The sequence below is a fragment of the Peromyscus maniculatus genome, chromosome 10, assembly GCF_049852395.1.
Source record: "Peromyscus maniculatus bairdii isolate BWxNUB_F1_BW_parent chromosome 10, HU_Pman_BW_mat_3.1, whole genome shotgun sequence".
Lineage (NCBI taxonomy): Eukaryota > Metazoa > Chordata > Mammalia > Rodentia > Cricetidae > Peromyscus > Peromyscus maniculatus.
This window is the reverse complement of record NC_134861.1, coordinates 62,141,569-62,164,393: the sequence shown is the minus strand read 5'-3', so window position 1 is coordinate 62,164,393 and position 22,825 is coordinate 62,141,569. Positions and strand designations below refer to the sequence as shown.

At 44.4% G+C, this 22,825-nt stretch overlaps 2 protein-coding genes across 10 annotated transcripts in view; one reads left to right on the top strand and one right to left on the bottom strand.

Moving 5' to 3' along the window:
- Apbb2 (amyloid beta precursor protein binding family B member 2) overlaps positions 1-22,825 on the top strand; it is a 359,655-nt gene that overhangs the window by 81,554 nt on the left and 255,276 nt on the right. For 7 of the 9 annotated variants that reach the window (XM_015993473.3, XM_015993472.3, XM_015993469.3 and 4 more), the window contains exon 2: positions 10,292-10,447. The exons of 1 other annotated variant lie outside the window; for it this stretch is intronic. The gene's annotated coding sequence lies outside the window, so the exon portion shown is untranslated. Of the gene's footprint in view, positions 1-10,291; positions 10,448-21,774; positions 21,797-22,825 lie in introns of those variants that run through there. One more of the 9 variants, XM_076546379.1, reaches the window with a different exon arrangement.
- Positions 1-22,825, bottom strand: part of LOC143267492 (uncharacterized) — a 115,416-nt gene that overhangs the window by 82,287 nt on the left and 10,304 nt on the right. The gene's annotated exons all lie outside the window — the stretch shown is intronic.

The following is a 22,825-nucleotide window of genomic DNA, read 5'->3' as shown; positions in this document are numbered from 1 at the left end:
TTCATCATGGCGGGGAGGTGTTGTTTGTTTTTGCTCTTTTGGGGGCCCACCACCCAGCTCCCAAATAAATCATGCATGGAGGCTTATTCTTAGTTATAAATGCCCGGCCTTAGCTTGGCTTGTTACTAGCTAGCTTTTCTTAAGTTATCCCGTCTAACTTTTGCCTCTGGGCTTTTTTCTTTCTCTTACATCTATATCTTACTTTCACTCTTACCCCATGGCTGGCTGTGTGGTTGGGTGGCTGGCCCCATGCATCCTCCTCCCCTTGTCCTTTCTTGCTCTTCCTAGTTTCTCATTTCTTGATCTTTCCTCCTTTTTCTCCTTCTATATATTCTCTCTGCCTGCCAGCCCTGCCTATCCTTTCTCTTGCCTCGCTATTGTCCGTTCAGTTCTTTATTAGACCATCAGGTGTTTTAGACAGACACAGTAACACAGCTTCACAGAGTTAAACAAATGCAACATCAACAAAAGTAAAACATCTTTATATCATTAAAGCAAATGTTCCAGAGCATAAACGAATGTAGCACATCTTAAAATAATATTCTACGACAGAGAGTTCAAAGCTGAGGAGCCTGATGGAATTGTTCATGATCACATCCATCAGGAAGCAGAGAATGACAAATGAACGTTGCTCCTCTGCTCTCTTCTGCATTTCTTCAGTCCAGGTCCCAACCACGGAGTAGCTACTTACAGTGAGTGTGCCTTCACACCTCAGTTATTACATTCAAGATAATTCTCTACAAGCACCTGCAGAGGCCTCTCCCCCAAATGCTTCCATTGCCGTCTATCAGGTTGAAAGTTAACCCTAATCATCACCACAGCCCCTGGATTGATGCTGGCCACAGGCAAGGTGGGTCTCCCCACTTCTGTCAACCTAAACTAGATAATCCCCCACGGGTGTGGCGAGGGGCTAACCTAAGCTAAAGAAATCCTCATAGGTATGCTCAGAGGCTTGCCTTCTCGATGATTCTAGATCCTTTCCGGGTGACAATCAGTACTAAACATCCCAGAGTAGGATGAAGCTGCTTGAACCTTTTCATATTCTAGAGGTCAGATGGAAAGGAACCCATAAAAGAGTAGGTGGAGAGGTCGTGGAGAACCAGAAGACAGGCAGCTTGTGCATAGGGTAAGGAGGTGAGGTGCTTTGGACCTGGATAAGGTAAGCCAATTGAATCTTGGGAATAAACACCAGCTTGTGCTCTTTGTAGGAGGATACTGAAATCGCAAAGCCCTCATAAGTGTTTATACCAGGCTAGCAGGGAGGGCTTCGTGAGGGGGTTATGTTTGGGCTGGGCTTCGAGCAATGACTCATTGGCATGCTAGTCTTCTTCGCCTCCACAACCCAGCCTCTTGGGGCGGTAGGTGGGCCCTCGGCCACTGAGCCACATCTCTGCCCTTTAGTTGAAAGATAATAAGAATTGCAGACCTGACTAAATACATTAGCACGCTCTAAGTTAGACTCATTTTATTATAAAGGTAGTGGAAGGTTTTTGCACCCTGATAAGCCTCTCTGCCGATGCAGCAATCCAAATCAAACCAAATCAGACCAAATTAGAAAAAGCCCCACTTTAATGGGTAAAGTGTTCCCGGGTGATTCTCCAGCCCCCAGAGAGGAGAAGGTGATGAGAGACCTGAAAACCATGTGTTGTGCAGCTTAAATACCCTGTGGGAGTGGTCTTGAGCCTCTCTGGGGGAGGAGCTGTGTTTGGCGGGCTTTGAAGGGGCAGGTTTGGGGAAAGAGATGGGGGAGGGGAGTTGAGAGGAACATCCACCAGAACATTCCAGACTCTTTGGGTATATGATGCCAGGGTGCCAGGGGCTGAGGTAGCGCTCCCACCAGAACAGGTAGGATCTGATTTAATGTAGAATTTTCATTTTTTTTTTTTTTTTTTTTTTTTTTTTTTACCATCTTAAACTAGTACTTGTTGTAAATCTGTAAGATGAGTAGTCATATGGCATCATTAGCCTGCTCGGAGTTTATCCAATCAGAGCACCAAGAAAACATGGTGGCTGGTAAAACGGGCTGGAAACCCCAGACCCTCGATTTAAAAGCTGTGTAACAGTCAATCCATCTCACCACCCCAGGCCTTGAATTTGCTTGTTTGTAATGGTTCCTAGGACAGGCTGGGAGTAAGGATGAAAGGGACGCACCAGCCAGACGGCTCCTGTTACTCCAGTAAGAACCTTTCAACACCTTTCTCCCTCAACAAGTAAATGCAGCGAGCGACTCAGAGGCTCCCAGGATTGTATCAACATTACTTGATTATTTGTGGTAAGCATGGAAGTGCAGATTCCTAGACTCTGTCCTTGACTTGCTGTGCCAGGTTGGCTTCATTGATTCCGGGATCCTGGCTCTGGACTTGAATACCATCTTAGACACTTTTTTCTCCTCTTTCTTTCTTCCTTTCTTCCTTTCTTCCTTTCTTCCTTTCTTCCTTTCTTCCTTTCTTCCTTTCTTCCTTTCTTCCTTTCTTCCTTTCTTCCTTTCTTCCTTTCTTCCTTTCTTCCTTTCTTTCTTCCTTTCTTTCTTTCTTTCTTTCTTCCTTCCTTCCTTCCTTCCTTCCTTCCTTCCTTCCTTCCTTCCTTCCTTCCTTCCTTCCTTCCTTCCTTCCTTCTTTCTTTCTTTCTTTCTTTCTTTTTTTTTGTGTTGGGGGTCAGTTAGATCCAGAGCATCAGAAGTGCTAGGCAAGTGATCTTACGCTGGCTGCCTCCCTGTCCTACATTTAGTTGGATGTCTATTCTCTTTGCTGTTCCTGTTGAACACGGGCTGTCAGTATGTCTCAAGTGTGTGGGTTTGGAGATTATTAGTCTGAAATATTAACCTGTGGGCATTCCATAGCTTTCTATTTCTCCCTCACCAGCTTTTCCCCTTCCAACTCATATTGAATTTTTGGACAATAGGGATGACTTATGTCTTGGGCAGCCTAGTTCTCAGCCCCCTCCCCCTATTTTTTTAAATTAAGTAAAACAGATTTTTTAAAATAGAAACTTTGCTAAGACAGCCATTTGGCATGTTAAAAATTGAACTTGAGTTTAGTTTCTAAAATAAATAACTCAATATGTATATATATTTTTACTCTTTAAAAAAATGTCTGCAGGAAATGCTTCTAAAATAACTGATATGCTCCTTGTTAAAACCAGGGTTATTATTGGATGGATTCCAGCATGCTTTCTTTTTCCTTGGGGGTGAAGGAGGGAATGTGGAGGAGTGTTGTACTCCAAGCCAAAACACACACACACACACACACACACACACACACACACACACACACACACACACAGAGTATTCTCTCTAATGTCCCTCTCCTATAGTGGTATGTTGTAAAACATGCCCTGAAAATTAAAGCAGGGAATAAAGTATTTACTGCATTCAGACCAAGTGGAACATTCCTGTTAACTCTTTCGTTTGGGGATTTTGCTTAATTAAAAACAACAACAACAAGCCGGGCAGTGGTGGCGCACGCCTTTAATCCCAGCACTCGGGAGGCAGAGCCAGGCGGATCTCTGTGAGTTCGAGGCCAGCCTGGGCTACCAAGTGAGCTCCAGGAAAGGCGCAAAGCTACGCAGAGAAACCCTATCTCAAAAAACCAAAAAAAAAAAAACCAAAAAAACAACAAAAAAAACCCCAAAAAACCAACAACAACAATTAAAACAAAAAATTATAACCGGAGCAACATGAGTGGGTCTATGTGTTGTGGAATGTGACTTTAACTAGGCAAGGACGTGTTACATTTGTTTATGCTGCATGTGTTTGATGATGAAAAGATGTGTTGCTTTGCCTGCCTAAGGCACCTGATTGGTCTAATGAAAAGCTGAACGGCCAATAGCTAGGCATTAGAGGGATAGGTGGGGCTGGCGGGCAGAGAGAATAAGTAGGAGAAGGGATCTAGGCTTGAGAACGAGAGGAAAAAAGAGAATGAGGGGGGAAGAGAAGGAGATGCCTAGGGTCAGCCAGACACAGAGTAGGGCATGAAGAAAGAAAGAAAGGTAAAAAGCCCCAAGGGAAAACATAGACGAAGAGAAACAGGTTAATTTAAGTTATGAGAGCTGATGGGACAAGCGTGAGATAAGGCTGAGCATTATAACTAACAAGTCGTCTGTGTCATGATTTGGGAACTGGTTGGTGGCCAAAAGAAAGCCTGGTACATCTGCGTGTTTAGGATGTGTATTTTACAGGTCACACGGATGAGGAATGGCTGCAAAGTTGGCTGTGTTAGATAGAAACTATGTGCGATGTCAAGCCTCCAGCGTCGCCGGTGGTACTTGGTGCAGAGTGGTTACTAAATTAATACATTTCCAATGATTAAACAACCTGAACTTAATGACCACATCGATCACCCTTTCACTGGTGGCTGTTGTTAGGGACTTGTCCCTCTGACAAGATCCGATGTGTGTCTGGTAGCTGATTTGATATTGCCTGCAGCCACCCTGGCTTCTGGGTCTCCTCACAGATCATTGCCCCCCTCCCTTTTTAATGAATTATTTTTTTGATTTCACACATGCATGTAGTGCATTCTGATTGCTTTCACCCTACTGTCTGTTTCCCACTTACCCATGTCAGGTCCTTTTCCCTGTAAGTCCCTTTCCCACCCTCGTGTCCTTTTGTTTTCCTCTGTGACCCTCTGAGTCTCACCAGGGCCATCGGTGTGACCATGGACTTGAGAGTATTCATTGGAACGCAGTAGGCTCCCCGTTAGGCACACAACTGAACGCAGTAATTCCTCTCTCCCAGAATTTACCGGTAGCCAATAGTTCAGCAGTGAGGAGTCGAGTTCCGTGACCCCTTTCTCTCATCTGTGACTGTTAACCGGGCCAGCCTTGTGCTGACTCAGTGCAGGGAACTACAGTTGCTGTGGGTTTGGGATGACAGTGGCTGTGCCCTGCCCGGAAGGTAGCATTTTGCATCTTTCTCCTTTTCTCCTGGCTCCTTCTGCTGTGTTCGCCGAGCCTTCCTCAAAGGGAGTGGTCCAAGAGTCCTGCATATAGCCAAGCATTCAACAACTGTCACGTGTTCTCAGCACCTTGAGCGGTGAGATCCTGCAGTCACTTGCAGGGAGATGGTGAGAACAGCATCTGTCTATAGAGAATGTAAAGAGAAATATTTAGAGACTATGTCTATGTAGTTAACTAGTAGTAAGGTACCCACCAGAGCCTATGGCTTTCCTAGCCATGAGTTCTGGACTAGCTTTACAGTACCAGGCATGGTGCCTTGTCTCTGGTGTGGGCCCCAAGTTTAATCAGAGAGCGGTTGGTGACCCCAGATCAGTTGTGCCAGTATTGCGTGAGTAGACTCATCTTTCCTGGAAGGTTGTGTTCTCCTCAGAAGGAGCTGCGTATATGTCCTATACTTGTGGTTGTCTCCACAGCACCGTCTCGGGCAGCATTCTAGCTTCCACTATTTGTTGGCATGGCGCTTTACAGTTTTTACAACGCCTTCCCGATTGGTTCCAATAATTGGTGCCTTCAAGAGCCTGACTGATAGCATCTTCCTGGTTTGAGGAACGATGCACCCGAGGATTAAGGAGGCCAAGTGAGTTCTCTCAGAAGGTCTTGGTCATAAGTAGCAGAGCTAGAATTCCAAGCTCCAGATCTATTGATTTCTGCACTCCTGTTCAAACAGTCTCTGAACATTAGTTAACAGCAATTCCCCCCTGCTTTCTCTTTAAAGAGACCCTCTTTACTTTAAACTAGGACACAGAGTTCCTGCATGAAGAATCTTCCAAATAGCATGTCTTTGTCACCGACCACACATTCTGCTGGGTGCCAGTGTGGATCGTTCACAATAGTCCCCTGGGGTTATCTGTGGTAGGAACCTATGATAATGCTTCATCATGGTGGTGGTGGGGATTTAAACTAGTCTTCCTTACAAACAACTTATATTCTGTCTTATACATTGAAAATGTAAATACAATAACCTAAATTATTCTATTTATTTAGTGTGTGTGTGTTGTGTGTACACATGCCCCTTTATGTATGCAGAGGCCAGAGAGAGAGATTGGGTATCCTGCTTTATCATTCTCTAGCAGAACTTGGAGCTAGGCTGGTGGCATTTATCTCTTCTCTGTCCCTCACAGCACTGTGATTATAGATGAACGTGACCATACGCAGCCTTTGCACGGATTCTGGGTATTTGGATTCAGGTCATCAAACTTGCTCATCCAGTGAGCCATCACCCAAAGCCCGCATTCTGAGTTCTAAATTCAAACTCTCTGAGAGGACTGTTCTCCGTCCATTCTTTCTCGGCTTGCATGCCCGGCCCGGTCATTTTGAGATAGAAATTTAAGCAGTGATAAATTGGCTCTGCTGACATTTCTGGAATCTGGCCCACGAAGCAGACATCTTCCATGGAACAGCAGACGAGGAAGAGGAAAATACTGGCCAAACATTCCGACTCTCCAAGGGTAGCTCTTCCTGGGTGCTCATTTTGTGGAAACCTTTTAGCTGCAGCCCCAAACCAAACAACACACACCCAAGTCACCAAGCCTTCAAGGCGCCTTATCTCACGTCCCTCTCATATTTTATTTAGTCATCTACTGAGAAAGATAATTTGGTAACTTCACCAAGATTCTGTCCAGTTTGTGGTTGGCAGGTCGGAGTTCTGACTAGACTGCTAAATTTAAACAGTGTCATTCTCTGACCAATGACCGTAGAACATTATTAGAACATGACTTGTCACCCGGATCTGGTGCTGTTGGAAAACATCCATCCTTTGGCTGTGTGGACACTGGGCTGTAGTGTTAGAACTAAGGCATTTGAGGAGACAGCTGATGGTCCCCGCTGTATTCTCTTTAGGTACAGCCAGGGAAATGGATGGTGGAGATGTTAAGAACAGTTTTGGGTAGAAAGAAAGCTTTTTTTTCTCCCTCTCTCTCTCATCCAGTGCCTGGCTTTTCAGTCAAGGCAGAGCCATTGTGTTGTGCTGGGCTATGACAAAGCTGGGCCACATCATCCCTGGTGTGGCTGATTCACAGTTGAGGCCTTTGTTATCCTGGGATACAGCAGGGAAAGGATGCTGGGAAGGCCTCATTATAGGCCTTTCAGGGCGAGTTTCTGAGTTGGTTATTGCCATCTGCCTGCCCCTTGCTCTTCAAGCCAGTCACACTTTGTGAAAATCCTAGGCATCTGATGCATGTGTCATGGACCTTGTAGGTGGACAGCTAGCCGACGCCGAGGTGGTTCTGTTTCAAGAAATAATCTGAAGGAAAGGAGAAGCTACTCATTTTCTGAGGCTGCAGAGACTGCTTTGTTTATTTTCGTTTTTAACGACTTGCTTCCTCCAGTTTCCACACTGCTAATGGCTTTCCCTAAAAATGTAGATTATTTTAGAGGTACCCCCCCAGGATTTGATACCGTGAATCACTTATTCCCAAAAGAGGTGAGCATGTGTCTTTCCTGTGTCTTGCGAGTGGCATGGTGCAGCATAGTTTTATCTTGTTGAAAGGCTCTTGTCTTGCTTTGAACTGGGGGGGAGTACACTGCTCTCAACAAGGCCAGTGCTAGGACCAGAAAGCTCTCAGCTTGACAGGCAGTTTCTGTTGAGGACACCTGCCACCACGGCACAGTACGGCCATTGTCCCTTCTGTGAGCGCATTGTGAGCAGAGCTGTGACTTTTAAAGCCCGGAGTTGAGTCCTCTCTTTTTCTTCCTGCCTGAATTTCGCTTTCAGTGGAACAAATTCCTGTCTATTCTGATTTTGCTGATATAGATTGAGCAGGTGTGTGTGTGTGTGTGTGTGTGTGTGTGTGTGTGTGTGTGTGTGTGACTCATACATGTATCACTTGTGAGAGTGCATGCTGAGGTATCTCAGTGGTAGAAGGAGCTACGTACAGGGTCAGAGTTGGAGGCATCCAGAATGAGCTGGATTTAGATGCCCACTTCTTTGCAGTGTGGCAGAGGAAAACATTTGACCTCTGGATGTGGGCTCTCTGGAGTGAAGTCACAGAGGCCCCAGGATTAAGATTCTACCACTGTACTCTTTGTTTCTTGGGATACTTAGAGCATCTAGGGTAGCTAAAGCTCTTGGTACTGTGAAACTGTTAACTCTTCCAATAAGCAAATGAGGCAGTCTTCTGACCGCAGTTCTTGAGCAGCAAGAGCTAAGAGATTAAGAAGCCTTCACGTGTTAGTGCTAATTATACTAGTAGCTATGACAACATCTATACATTCCAAATATTGAAAGCCTATGCAAGGAGGAATTGGGCCAATGCTATTCCCAGAGATCAGTCTAGAATTCTGGACGTGCGGCAGACTCTTGAGAGCAAAATTTGGATAGGATTTTCTATCTGTGGAAACTTTGTGGAAAAGAGCAAGAAAGTACATTTCTAGGAAAGTTTTGTTTATCAGCCTGAAGTGTTACTGGACGCTGGGGTTTTGAATTTCTAAGTGAAGTGCTATACAGTGATGCCCCTTCTGTGAACTGCGTGAGACCAGCAGTGTTTCAGATATCTTTTTTTTTTTTTCTGATTTTGAGATATTTATATAATGAGATATCTTGAGGGTAAGGTCCAAGTATGAACAAAAATTTAATCTCTGGTTCCTGGCACTATATGCATGCACCCTGAAGGGAAATTTATGCAATATTTTGGAGGTTTTTCCACATGAAATTCAGTTTTGTATCACAGAATTTTCTACTTATGGGGCCGTGTTAGCATTGAAAGCATTTTAGGTTTTAGAATATTTTTAATTTTTACATCAGGGATGACCAGTCTGTACTGAGTTTAGATGAATAAATACGTCCTTAGCCCTTATTATTCAGATAAAAGGCAGTCTACAGAGAAAGTCGATATAGATAGAAGCCCAAAATTGTTTGTATTCTCATACTCTTAAAAAAAAAAACTCAAAAACTTTATAATTGTGGGAACCACATATGTTAATTGCCTAAAAACTAGAAAACATCAAAAAGGACATATAAATATATTCTAGAATGCCATTATTCATGTTTTGATGTCTTTAGACTATCCATGGACTATTCCATGATTATATGATTTATTACCTTTGGTGTTTGGGGCTGAAGTTTCAGGTGAAGACAGAGATTAATACGATACTATTTTTGGCACATTTGTGAGGGTTGATGGATACCGTTTTGACTTACAGATAAAGAATTCTAGACTGATCTCTGAGAATATCATTGACCCAATTCCTCCTTGCGCAGGCTTTCAATATTTGGAATGTATAGATGTTGTCATAGCTACTAGTATAATTCACGCTAACACGCGAAGACTTCTTAATCTCTTAGCTCTAGCTGCTCAAGAACTGCAGTCAGAAGACTGCCTCATTTGCTTATTGGGAGCTGAAGTCATCAGCCCCAATATTATTCAGCGTCAGTTATTTTAACACCGTCTGTCTGAGTGTCTGATCACTGGAGCCAAGGCACGGCTCTGTAGCAGTAGAGTAGTTATGGATTGCTTCTATGGGGATTCAGTATGTGTTTGATAATATTTATGGATACAACATATATTTGATAATTCTTATGGATACCTCATACATTTGATAATACCTATGGATACAGTATATATTAGATAATATTTGTGGATACAGTATATATTTGATAATACTTATGGATACAGTATATGTTTGATAATAATTATGGCTTACTTATTGAGGATTGATTGGTTTTGTACATCATTTCTTCTATTAGGAAACGAAAGATGTTAGTGGTTCTTTTGTTATTCGACCCATAAAATTGTGGCTCTCTTCACATTACAATGCAAATGTATTCTAATTCCTGAACTACACAAAGCTTGCTTTGTGGTTTTTGCTTTGGTGTCTTTGTGGTGTCCTTTGAAGTTCTGAAATGTTTTTCGTGTTTGATTGAGATTAAATCTGGGTTTCATTTTGCTTTTTTGAAACATATTGAGCAAGTTAATTTTCTGTTTGAGTTCCTAAGGGGAATGACTCCAGGCTGCTGTGTCCCAAGAATTCAGACTTGGTCTTGCCAGAACATTCCTGTGGTTTTCCATGGGGCAGATCAGCGTGTTCATGAAATTTCAGTTGTAGCTTGTGTTTTCCGTGGTTAATTAAAACATCTGGCTTTAAAACTTTCCACAGACAGAGGGCATCACCGGTCAGAGACCCTTTTCAGTCACGATTCAATGCTCCAGCCCCCTCCGCAGTGGGCCCAGCTTGTGTTTAGGGTATACCTGTGAGAGTGGGTTCTGTTCCTTAGTGATTTTAAACCTTTGGGAGGTGTTGTCTGGGTTATGTTGGAGAGAGAGAGTGAGAAGGAGAGAGGGATAATATCTATGAATGAGAATATCACGCCTAGTGATGGCTTTCCGCCTTTTCCCTCCAGGTTGGCGCATCTGTGGGGGAACTGCTGTGTTCTCTAGCCAAGCATGCTGTGGTCGGACCTGCCCAGCCCTAGAGTAGAACCCTTGGCCGGATGGAAAATCCATAAGAGAAAGCTCCTGTGAAAGGCTCACTCTGACGAGGACTTCAGTGCGGCCAGGTTGGTGTTGAAGACAGGGGTCTGGAGAAAGTGGGTCTGGTTGGGACCGTGGTTTTGGTCTTCCTGTGTTTTGGAGCCAATCCTAAATGCTCGTCCCCAGGTAATTGAGAGATTCCCAGGTTCATGTCAGTGAGGTATCCTGATTGTTTTCTCAGTGTAGATTGTTGTTTTCTTTTCTGTCCTTTGGTCCATTCATCCTCTCTTTCATCTTCCTTTTCTGTCTCATATAGAGAAGATCTTCAGTACAGTTATGGGAAAGAGTTACAACCAGAGGCCATCCGCAACAGCCTCGACAGTCTTGGCTTTGTAGTAGGGAGGAAACTGTGTCCTCACTCAAAGCATTATAACTTATCTAGGTTCATACTTGGAAGGGTGGCTCCTTTCTCTTGAGATCCCTGGCTGTTCGCACTTTGTTTGACAAAATCATAATACTTGCTTTTCTGCCCAAACAAAAACTACAGACCCCTTCATTTTCAGCAGTTCGTACATTTGGCATTAAGATGTTCATATAGAAAGGAAATGCCCCCCAAACAATAATGGCATTTAGATAAATGTGTACTAGTAGGCCTGCGTGTCAGGAGAATAAAATGACGTGGAGAGTTCACTCTGTGGAGTGCGTGTCCAGGGACCACCGCGTTGCAGGCATCTGTCAGTGGCAGGGGCCTCAGCATGAGCTGTAAGCACGAGACAGGTCCTCACCAGGAAGGAGGACCCAGCAGTCTGAGAGCATGGCTTGGCCTTGATCACCCTGCATCCTTAATAAGTCACCCAGATTTCCCCTGGGCATTTACCCCGGCCTCACTTTCCCCCTCTGGGGGAGAGGACACACTGACTCACTCTGGGCATATGACATAAGCCTGGCCAGTCATGGTCACAGTGGTCAGGGGTTGGAGGCCTCAGTGCAGTCACTGAAAAGTATTGAGAAGAGCTTCTTCCTGTTTGTGAGTTTGCTATGCTGGGGCTGCTGGAGGCAACTTTAGGAGAAATAAGTCGACCAGAGAAATCAGAGCAGAGAGATTCGAGGAGGGGCAGAAGTTGGGGAGGATGGACACATGAATATGTACACATATACCCATACATGCGTATATATGAACACACACACAGAAATACATATACACATACAAGTATTCCTAGATAACATATACATGTACATATATACACATATCTTTGTACACACTTATGTACATATATACACATACTTGCACACATCTATGTATATATCACATGTTCACACATACACAACACAAATGCACAGATACACATAGGCACACACACATTCTAACACATTCACATAAGCAGACCCACATGTGCCCAGATGCTTGCACACACAATTTCCACCCCTGAATTAGCCCTAAAGCAGCGTCTCTGGTTTCACCCTAGAGATTAGCTGGGGGGTCAGGTGACTGTCACATCTAAAACACCCTGATGGCAGTGGCTTCCAGGCTGTGAGGTGTCCATGTGAGATAGCTGTGGAGTAGTCTGTTGTCACAGGGTCAAGGTGTAGAGGACAGGCCAGTGCGGAGGGAGCGGAGGGGCCTTGTGGAAGTATTGCTGGAGTTGGAACAGGCTGCCTGGAAGCAGGGATGGAACTCCACTAGCCGAGAGGGCTGTTCACAAAGGGGAAATGGGATTTAGTTTTCGGGAACATTGGAAAATCTATTTAACTCAATTACTTGCTTTTTGAATCTAAAAGGAAGGCTTCCCAGAGCCTATACTTAGAGCAAATTGCTGATAAGGAAGATAATTCCTTATGCTAGTGTGGTGTCTTATTTACTGTAAATACAATGGCTGGGGAGGCAGCCAAATGAAGGGTTGTCAGGAAGCTGCCCAGAGTTTAATAGCCTGGGCAGGGCCGCTGCTCTCCCCAAAACCTCCTTTGGCTTCAGTCCCAGCCAATCCAGGAACAGCAGTGAGCGTTGAAGCTGCCCTCTCCACCCTGATGAATACTAGGCTTTATTTTCACTATTTTTTTTATTTTAATTTTAATTTAATTTAATTAATTTATTTATTTTTGGTTTTTTCAAGACAGGCTTTCTCTGTGTAGCTTTGTGCCTTTCCTGGATCTCGCTCTATAGACCAGGCTGGCCTCGAACTCACAGAGATCCACCTGGCTCTGCCTCCAGAGTGCTGGGATTAAAGGCATGCGCACCACCGCCCGGCTATTTTTTTTTTTTATAATTAACATTATTTATTTTGAAATTAGTTGACTTCTTCAGGGGTAAGTTTAGGCTATAAAAGAATTGAGCAGAAAATACAGTTAGCATATAACTGTCGCTGCCTTTTCCCCTGTTCTTACTTAGGTCTATATATCAGTTTGGCACATGTGTTAGTCTTGATATACTTCACTAAAGTCTGGATTTTCTATTAGGTTCGCTCTTTATGCTGTATATTCTTATTTTGTTTTCTTTTTGTGTGGTTTATGTATTCTGCGGCCTTTGATAATATAACCTAACATGGATACAATTGTACTGGCTGGCTTTTGTCACCTTGACACAGGAAAGAAAACCTCAGCTGAGGAACTGCCTCCGTCAGATTGGCTGTGGGCATGTCTGTGGGGGGGGCATTTTCTTGACGGTTGATTGGTGGACGAGAGCCCAGCCCACTGTGGGTGGTGCCCTCTCTGGGCCGTGTAAGGAAAGTAGCTGTTATGGTTTTTCATAGTATTCATTGCATTCTGAATGTTGAACCAGCCTATTGATGGCAATCACACTGACGAGATCTCAAAATGAAGAGTGTTGGTTCGTGAACTCATGACCTGGAGCCTAGCTCCCTGTTTTTAGGTCTGGTTTCTTTGAGCAGCAGTATGTTATTTTCGGGGCACAGCTCTTGCACTTTCGTGTTTTTCTTCCCAAGAGATTCTTGTTGCTGTTCTTTTCACGCCTTTACAAATAGAATTTTTAACAATTTCATTTTCAGATGATTTGCTTAGTAGTGTATGGAAGTACAATTGATTTTGTATGACAGCCACATTGACCTTGTTTTTCAGCCCTGATGGTGTTTAATTGGATGTGTGATTTTCTTAGGGTTTTTTTCAGAGCAGGTCCTGTCTAGCTGTATGTCTGCAGTCATTCCTTCTTTAGGGTAATGGTAATGGCTCTTCAAATCTTTTGCTCACTTTTATATTGGGTTGTTGGTCTTTCCTTCTATATGTGGTGTGTGTGTGTGTGTGTGTGTGTGTGTGTGTGTGTGTGTGTGTGTGTGTGTGTGTAGTTTGGAAATAAGATTTGCACACATTCCTTCCACCACCTAGTTGCTGACTGCCTTCATGAGCCTTCTTGATGGAGTCTCTCTTCTACATCTGTCCTAGTTATGGTTAGAGGGCCACCAGCCAAAGGAGGGCCCCACCCATTACAATGAGCTGGGCCATTCCCCATAAGTCACTAACTAAGAAAATACCCTCATGTTTACCTAGAGTAATGCAAGATGCAATTTCTTTTGTAGGTAATTCCTCAGTTGAGGTTCTCTTCTCTGATGGCTCTAGCTTGGGTTGAGTTCTTATAAAACGAGCCAGTACAATGTCCTCCAATGATATAATAACTTTTAATTAATTCTAAATGACAGCAATATAGGAAACTATATATGTATGATATTTGTACTGATGATATTCTTTATGGTCAGAAATATTTGATTATAATGAAGTTCAGTTTATTTATTTATTTTTTTAAAGGTTCCCCTCCTTTCCCCTGCTCCCTTCCTGTCTCTGAATCTCCCTTTGTAGCAGAGGCTAGCATGAAATTTGCTATGTAGTCCAAGCTAGCCTCAGACTTGGAATAGTCCTGCCTCTGCCTCCAGAGACCTGGGATTGCAAGCGTGTGCTAGCATATAAATTTCATGACTTTGATGTTAAGAAACTCTTTGCCTTAATTATCTCTGAATAAAAGTTGAGATATTTTTGTTGCTTTTTTTTTTTTTTAAGAACTTTTATTCCTTTAGGCCTTACATCTTAGTCTTTGATCCATTTGAGGTTAATCTTTATTAATGCTGGTAGTTCCAAAGTACCTTTATTTCATTTTTTTGCATATAGATTCTAGCACCACTCGCTAAAAGAGCTCCTTTATCCTTTGCTTGTCATGATACAGTTTAGAAATCAATTCCTCAAAGAAGATGTACAGCTTCTTTCTGTATCCCGCCTGTTTGAGACACGTTCTTATCCTTAGGCCAGTGCTTTTTGTAGTGCAGCTTTTCTGTGGAAAAGATTTGAGAACTAGACTTTTGTTGCAGCCCATCCATTTCCATTAAAAAACAAAACAAACAAAAAAGCAACTTCTGTTATCCCGGCGACCTTATGTCTGCGTTTCTTCCTTACATTTTTATACTAGTGCCTATGAACTTTCTTTTGACATAATAATGAGAATCTGAGATGGTGGAAGACAATGCATAGACAATCTAGGTGCATCCTTTAGAGCTCTGTATTTGCCACCCCGTCTAACTGTCTTTATTTTTGACACTGGGTATTGAACCCAGCTCTCTCCACATGCTGAGCTTAGGCTCTACCACTGAGCTGTGGCCTTAGTCCTATATTACTTAAAATCTGAGCAATACTTTGCTTTTCATAAAGATGATAAACAATTTGATTCCCATTTTCTCTTTGAATAAAACATCACATTTTCCATGATCTGTACCTTAATCATCTTTCGGAACTGAAAAAATTATAGTCGGTGAATGGAACCCCTTACCTTTACTTTGAATGTTTTTTTTTTTTTTGAGGGAGGGGCCAAAGTTAGGGGTCCAGGAAGGTTGATCCATGGAAGTTACAGTACAGTTACATTGTGAAGCCTCCAGGCTATAGTAATTTGACCATAAACACAAAATCTGGTCAATTTATTCCCATTCACTGAGCCCATGAAAGGATTAAGAGTGAGGTTGCAGCCGGGCGGTGGTGGCGCACGCCTTTAATCCCAGCACTCGGGAGGCAGAGCCGGGCGGATCTCTGTGAGTTCGAGGCCAGCCTGGGCTACCAAGTGAGCTCCAGGAAAGGCGCAAAGCTACACAGAGAAACCCTGTCTGGAAAAACCTAAAAAAAAAAAAGAGTGAGGTTGCTTCCATTATAAGAGGCCACATTTGGTAAGTACGTTGATAAAGTACTTGCTTGGAATATTATATATTTTTATATTTTACTTATCTGTATAGTTTTCGTGTTAAGTAATCCGAAATACAGATTTCCTTTAAAGCTGTGATTGAAAGCATATGTAAGTGACATGTAGTCCATGCTTATGTATTTTAATGTAATTACTGATATAAGAACAAACAGTACTTTCTGAATCCCGTACTGATCTGAGATGAATAAAACATTTAGTCTGATTATACTGTTCCAGTAAGATCTATATCCTTACACGATAACTATTCAAAATGGAAATTTACAAATTATGTGCTCCAAGAAGTATCGATTCCCAGTTTCATTCATAAACAAAAGTAGCCTGTTGAATGCTTTCACACGGACAGTATCTGGACAAGTCATTGATTTAAAAAATGAACATCAGCACCATGCTAGCTTACACTAGAAAATTGTTCTGTGCACTTTGCCCTTTTTGAAAATGAAAGAAAATGACTTTTTATTATAACTGCCATGTAACCGAGGCCTATCTGTGGACAAATTTAGTGTCTTAGTAAATTATTCCATATTGACTTTATAAGCTAAGTTTTCTTGAATACTTAAGGTTGTATGGCTAGTTTGTTAACTGCTGTGTTTCTGTTTCTGGTGCCTGGTTAAAGGCACTGGTTAAGTGCCTGAGTGACCAGGAAAGTCAGAGAATAATTAGGGACTTTCCCAAGATTGGTCTCAGAATAAAATGGCGAAATGGCAGCCATGGCTTTTTGCTTCTCAGTTCCTGACTCTGAACTGGATGGAAAATGACCACTGATCTTGAGCAGGCATTGACTTAGGAGAGATAAAGGATGTTGAGTTAGATCCGTATGTTAAAGTGCAGTCCTGTTAAATTCCAGAGGAATGTGGTAAGATGTGCGGTGGAGTTCCAGGAGTGAAGCAGCCTTTAGCGGAGATAACGGAGTACAAGCCCTTCTGGGGTTGGGGAGGGTGTGCGAGTGTGTGCTCTTTACAACCGACAAATGAGGAGAGAGCATCACCTCACTTTTTAAACGGCCACAGAACTTCGGCATTGGAGATAGCAGATGATTTTGTTCAGATCTTACATCTACTCGTTTAAATTCGAATCCAGAGCTGATGAAGTCGTTCAGTAGGTGGAGGCACCTGCTGCCAAGCCCGATGGTCTGTCTGGGTTCAATCCCCAAGATCCAGCATGGCGAAAGGAAAAAACTGATTCATGTTAGTGTTCTCTCTCTCTCTCTCTCTCTCTCTCTCTCTCTCTCTCTCTCTCTCTCTCTCTCTCTCTCTCTCTCTCTCTCTCATTCTTGCTCCCTCACACAAAATAATTAATAATTGAAACCAGATTTTTTTTCCTCCCAAGCTCCATGGCATACCCGTATAAATAAAAGCACCCTTGCAAAGTGGGTAGCATATAGCAAACTTTTTTTTTTTTTTTTGCATATAGCAAACTTTGTGTCTCTATACTTCTCTCATTTCAGAAAATGATAATTAGTGAGGTATAAAGGCTCCACCAGTGTAATAGATGAATAAGATACTTGGGAATTTCCAGAGACAGTGCTAAGCATGTATGTAGGCTAAGCCTGGAAAAAAATGGCCTCTTGTTATTTTCAAGGAATTAGTGGAAGGTAGAGAGTGTGTTGGTGGGCGAGGGTCTCAAGCATTTTTACCTGTGGAAAATGTCTCATCTGACTCCCGGAAGTGGAAATAAAAATGCAGAACATGCTCAGACGTCTCCCCATGTTTCCTGGCGCATGTGTGTGGCCCAGCCCTGCGCTCCATCAACCTGCTGGGAGTTACCCCAGGTGGTCTGGTTGTCAGGGGGAATCGGATACTCCCAAATAGACAAGGAGGGCCCATTCCTGGCTGCCCAACAGTCTTACTGGACTCCATACCTTCTGTGGGAGCCTCGGCTTTCTTTGTGTTGACTGCTACGGGAGCCTTCTAGAATTTGACATTGGCAGGGGCCAAGATCTTTACGTCTGATAGCTTGAGACTGTGGTCTGTCTACTGCGTTTACAGTAGTTTCTGCTGGTGGTGTTCTACACAGTAGATGGGAATCTCTCCCCTCCTTCTCCCCCGCCCCCCAAACCCCGCTTTATGCCTGCGGTTTAGGCTGTAGAAACCACTGATGCGAAAGCAGAGCTGCTTGGGACCCTTCAGAGAGCCCTAATAACCAACCAGTGGCTCTGCAGGGAGCCGTGCCGTGCCAGCTTCATGGCGGCTGCCTGTTAGCAGCGATCTGTCAGTGCTGTGATGCAGCCGGAGACAGAGCAGGGCAGTGCGATTCTTACAAGCGGGAAAGGGACTGGTGTGTGAGATTAAATCAACTTCTCCAACAGATGCTGCTGGACCCCAGGGCCACCAGTGGTCTCACAAACAGCCTTGCTAGACTGATGCCAGGGTGTTTGTGTAAGCTACCCGGTAGCGTGTCGGTAGTGAATGAAGTCAGTCTGCGTGGTGGGTTGCAAAGATCTCTGACACAAATACACACATGTAGTGAAAAAGGTTTTGTAAATTCATGTGTTGTGCCCCAGCCCCTTTCAGACATATGTGCTGGCAATGTGCACTTTTCACCCACGGGTTCTCTAGAATATTCCTCTTTTCTCATTTTCTGTATTGTTTGGATTTCCTAGCCATGGCTACCTTCCTCCCTCCCTCCCTCCTTCCCTCCTTCCCTCCTTCGTACTATGTTTGTTATAAAATCTTGAGTTTGAAAAAACATTGAGATGATTTCCCCTAGAGTTTTCACATTTTCAGTACTTTTCTCCAAATGCAGAGGAAGTAGGTGGTGTGTGTGTGTGTGTGTGTGTGTGTGTGTGTGTGTGTGTGTGTGTGTGTGTGTGTGTATGTGTGTGTGTGTGTGTGTGTGTGTGTAGGGGCAAAGTCAGTAAACATTGCCTTGAAGCTTTGTTAGGTAGAGCACTGAGGGCCAGGGATGTAGTTGGGAATAGCGAGTTTGCCTGCCTTCCTGCCACGCATGAGGCCTGGGATGGATCCTTAGCACTGAGACCTGCAGCCGCTCACCCACCTACCCACTGGAGGTGAGAAACAGGAAGGAGCAGGTATTTAGTTATTATGACCGAAGGACAGAGAAGGCCCTGGTGCTGAAGTGTGCAGGAGGTAGCGTTGTGCGGTCTGTTTGCGTGAGTCTCCTCTGTTCTCCTGGCTGCAGGGCAGGGATGGTTCTGGGAGGTCAGTCTGACGGCAGAGCACAGAGCTGTTTGCTGAGAAAGGCCTGCTGCCTGCTGGGACTGGAAGTATTGACTGGTGATGCCCAGATAAAGCCACTTCAGTGCTAAGTGACTTCTGCACCAGGATTTTGTATTTCTCTCCACTAAAATTCCTAGACAAAGATCACAAGTCAAAGGAGGTGACTTCCTTAAACTCTTTGCGGGGTGGGGTGGGTTATGGGTTGAGACAGGGTTTCTCTGTGTGGCCTTGGCTGTCCTGGAACTCACTCTGTAGACCAGGCTGGCCTTGAACTTGTAGATCTGCTGACTTCTGCCTCCCAGGTGTGGGGATCAAAGGCGTGCACCACCACCGCACAGATTCCGTAAACTCTTTAAGGCTTCTCTGGAAATATTTTTGTTTTGTTTTGTTTTGTTTTTGTTTTTTTTTTTTTTTTTTTGCATTTGTTTTTCTTTGGTATGATTTTGATCTTGATTTGAACACTGAAATTTAATAAAAGATGTAAAGGTGATGTTTTCAGACTATAGGCAGTGGTAATCTGGAGATGAAGCCATGTGCTATCCTGTCTGTACACATCCATATTTTAATAAATAATACTTGATATGTCATTTAAAAATTGATATCTGAGTTTTCTAATGTCAACAGAACTTTAGGGACTTTTAAAATCCTAAAATGGTTTGAGAAATACCTCATGTGACTATCCAATATTTTGGTTCATCTTTCTTCAGACTTCTGTATTAATACCTGATTTTCCCACTTTAGTTGTGTTGGGAGTTTTGATGCCCTTGTTTTAACCACTTTGAAAATGCAGTGCAGGAATTGTAATGCATTAGGGAGATTAAGGACAGAGTTCTCCAAACATGAGTGTGTGTATGCATATGTATACATATATATTTATGTGTATGTAATTACTCGTGGTTATGATATAAAAGATCACAAACTCCACCACTGCCCCTTGAGATCCTGAAGGAGATATTCAATGGCTTCAGTAGACTCTCTGTTCTCTCTCATATCTGGCAATTAAAACATTCAAGGGACCCAGTATCTCAGGAGAAAATTGACCCTGTGAGCTGAGGTACAGAGGGAAGGAAGGAAGGGCACAGCTTGCCTACCTCTGCTAATGAAGTTCTAGTGTGGCACACTCTTCTCAGATTGCAGGGAGGACCAGAGTTGGTGCTTTTATGTGACCAACATTAAAATTAGAACACCATGCTCTTGTCGAGTGACCTACTTCTCCCATCGGTGTTAATTCCTTAATCACTTCCTGTGCCGCAGGAGTCGCAGGACTTCAGTACCGGGATGGTACCCAGTGGGGTGACGTAGTGGGACCGGTGTGACATGGAGCAGTTGAAGGGGTGACCTTCATGCTGTGGGTGGCAAAGGTCATGAGATCTGGGCAAGGAGGGACATTAATGTGAGCAGAGCATCCCAGAACGACTCCAGGGTGGACCACATCTGCAGTGAGCTCTGAAGAGCCTGGAGGGTCTTAAGGAAATGGGTGAGTGATGGAGAGGAGAACAGACAGATGTAGAGGCGGGGATAATGGGGCAGGATGGGCAAGCCAGGAGGCGGGCCTCAGCTGGGGCTCTTGGAAAAGGTTTGTGCCGGAGAGAGAGCCATGCTGAGCAGTTGGTGCCACAGTGGGAACAGCCTGCCCATGCTACTGCTGTGCTGAGATTTGTAGTCTGCAGAGAGCGGACTGAAAATGGGGGGAGCCAAGTCTGGCCTCCCACGGCCATCCTGAGTGAGGAGTCTAAGCTGGGGCCTAGTCATGGTCAGGGAAGAGAAAGAAATGTGGGAGCTGGCTGTGGCGGCACACACCTGGAACCCCGGCACTCAGGATACGGAAGCAGAAGCAGGAGGATCAGGAGCTCAAGGTTCACGTGGGTTAAATGAAACCCTGTCTCCCTAAAAGGGAAAGGGGGAAAGAAAAAGAAAGGAAGAATAAAGGCTTGCTTCCAAGCTCCAGCTGGGCAGCAAACTGAACAGACTTGACGTCCCCAGTCCCTCCACACTGCACCGTGGCCTCGTCCTTTACTCTGACTGGCTTGGCTGACACCAGTGACCTCCTAGCTGATGGCTCTGACTTGATATCCTTCCCTCTATATCTGTTCTCAATAGAATGACCCTGTCAACACTCTGGGTGTACATGCCATCTCGTTTAAAACTTAGGATAGCGCTTCACCGTCCTCAGGGTGACAGATGAAGTTCTGATAATTGCCTGGAAGGCTCCAGATGCTGTTGGCTCTTGACCTTTAACCTCGTCCGCTGCCCTCTTCCTCCTTGCTGACTTCTCCAGCCACACTGGCCTTTGGGCTCCCTGGTCATGTTTCTCCTCAGGGCCTTTGCACTGCCTGCTTCTCCTGCCTGTATTCACTTCTCTCCACATCTGCACGGTCACTTCCTCTCTTACTTTGGTCTTTGTCCATGTTGAACCCTGCTCTGACTGACGTGAAATCTGCAAACCTTCCTGAAACCCAGCCCCGATTGCTCTTACCATGTTCTCCCTGTGGAATTTACCACCTTCTAACTCGCCACATTCTATACTTACACCTTAGTCTAGTCTCTTTTCCTTCCCTTAAAAAGTTAATATTACATATTAATGTATATATGTTTTTATATATTCCCCCAGAAGATATTAATAAGTATTCTAAAAGGCAGGAATTCTTCTTTGTTTTCGCTTGCTGATATATTCCTGCCACCTAGAATTAGTCCTTATTGGGGGTGCTCAACAAATATTTATGGAAAGACTGAATAAGGAGCTTTCAAGTGGCCCTTGAAATCTACTGAATGTAGAGCACTGAAAATTTGAAGTGGAGGGAAAAAAGCCCCACCCTCAGCCAGCGAGGCCAGTATATGGACTTCCTACAGGGCATCCAGAGCCTGCAGGTAACAGCAAAGGAGGAAGAGGTTTTCCTTTCTGAGCCAGGTCTCGACAGCTGATAGGAATCCCCAAGGGCACACAGCTTGCGATGACATATTTCGAGGGGAGCAGCCATGGGAAGCATAGTTTAGAGGCAGGAACGTGCCTCAAGTTAAGTACGGGTGAGCCATGAGTGCTGTCGGAAGGGTGGAGGTCGTGAGGGTGACCTAAGGTAAGGCCGGAATGGAGACTGAGGGGCCTTGAATGCTGCGCACAGGGCTTGGAGTTCCTGTGGTGACAGTGCTCCGTCTGTGCGTACGTCAGGTACCGGGCTGGGTGCCAGGGTTGCAGGGGTGAGCTGGCCCTTCTTCAGTCTCTGTGTTCATCCTCCGTAGAGGATGCGGAGGTCATGGAGGAGAGACAGGATTAGTGTTTAAAGGAGACCGGGGAGGCCCTGGAGGAATAAGGGCTGGGAGGATTTGACGAATGACAAGTCTCGTGGCTGGAGGTGGTCGGTCGAGTTCTCTGGTTCACAGTGAGGACTCGCGAGTCGACGGGTGGTCATCATGTTGTCTGTATCAGGAAGGGTGTGGGGAGGAGACTGGGAATGTCCATCCGAGGTCTCCAGAGGGCTGTGAAGGAGAGTAAAACATATGAAATACTAGCTCACATGTTTTGTCTTTAGACTATAGCCCAAAGATACAAGAGCACTGACCAGAAATTATGTATATGCACTTGTAGACTACCAGGGGGCACGGTGTGCAGTTCTAGGGATGTGGTGAATTGTGTGTGTGTGTGTGTGTGTGTGTGTGTGTGTGTGTGTGTGTGTGTACACGCCCTCATGCATTTGACTCCTTGCTTCTTATCTTCTTAAAGGAATGCATTCAGTCAAGAGGTGGATGCTTAAGTAGAAAATTACCTAGTAAGGCAGCTTTTAGTTAGTACAGCTAAGTGGAACCCTCCAAAGACGGACTGGAGTAGACTGCCCACGGCTGCGAGCTGATTACCGTTTCTGCATTGTGGATTTGTAAAGAAGTTTTATGAATATTTATGAGATGGGTGTTGGAGCATCCTGGCCCTTCTGGCCCTAAGCAGAGCATGCTGACGGGACCCTCCCCCATCTCTGCGGTCTTCAGCAGGAGGAATCTAGCCCTTTAGTGTCTGGGGTCTGAGCAGCTTGAGTTACAGTCAAGCTGTACATTAATCAGCTCCATCCTTCCCTTATCTGGTCAGCCTGGCTGTTCATACCCAGCTACACGAT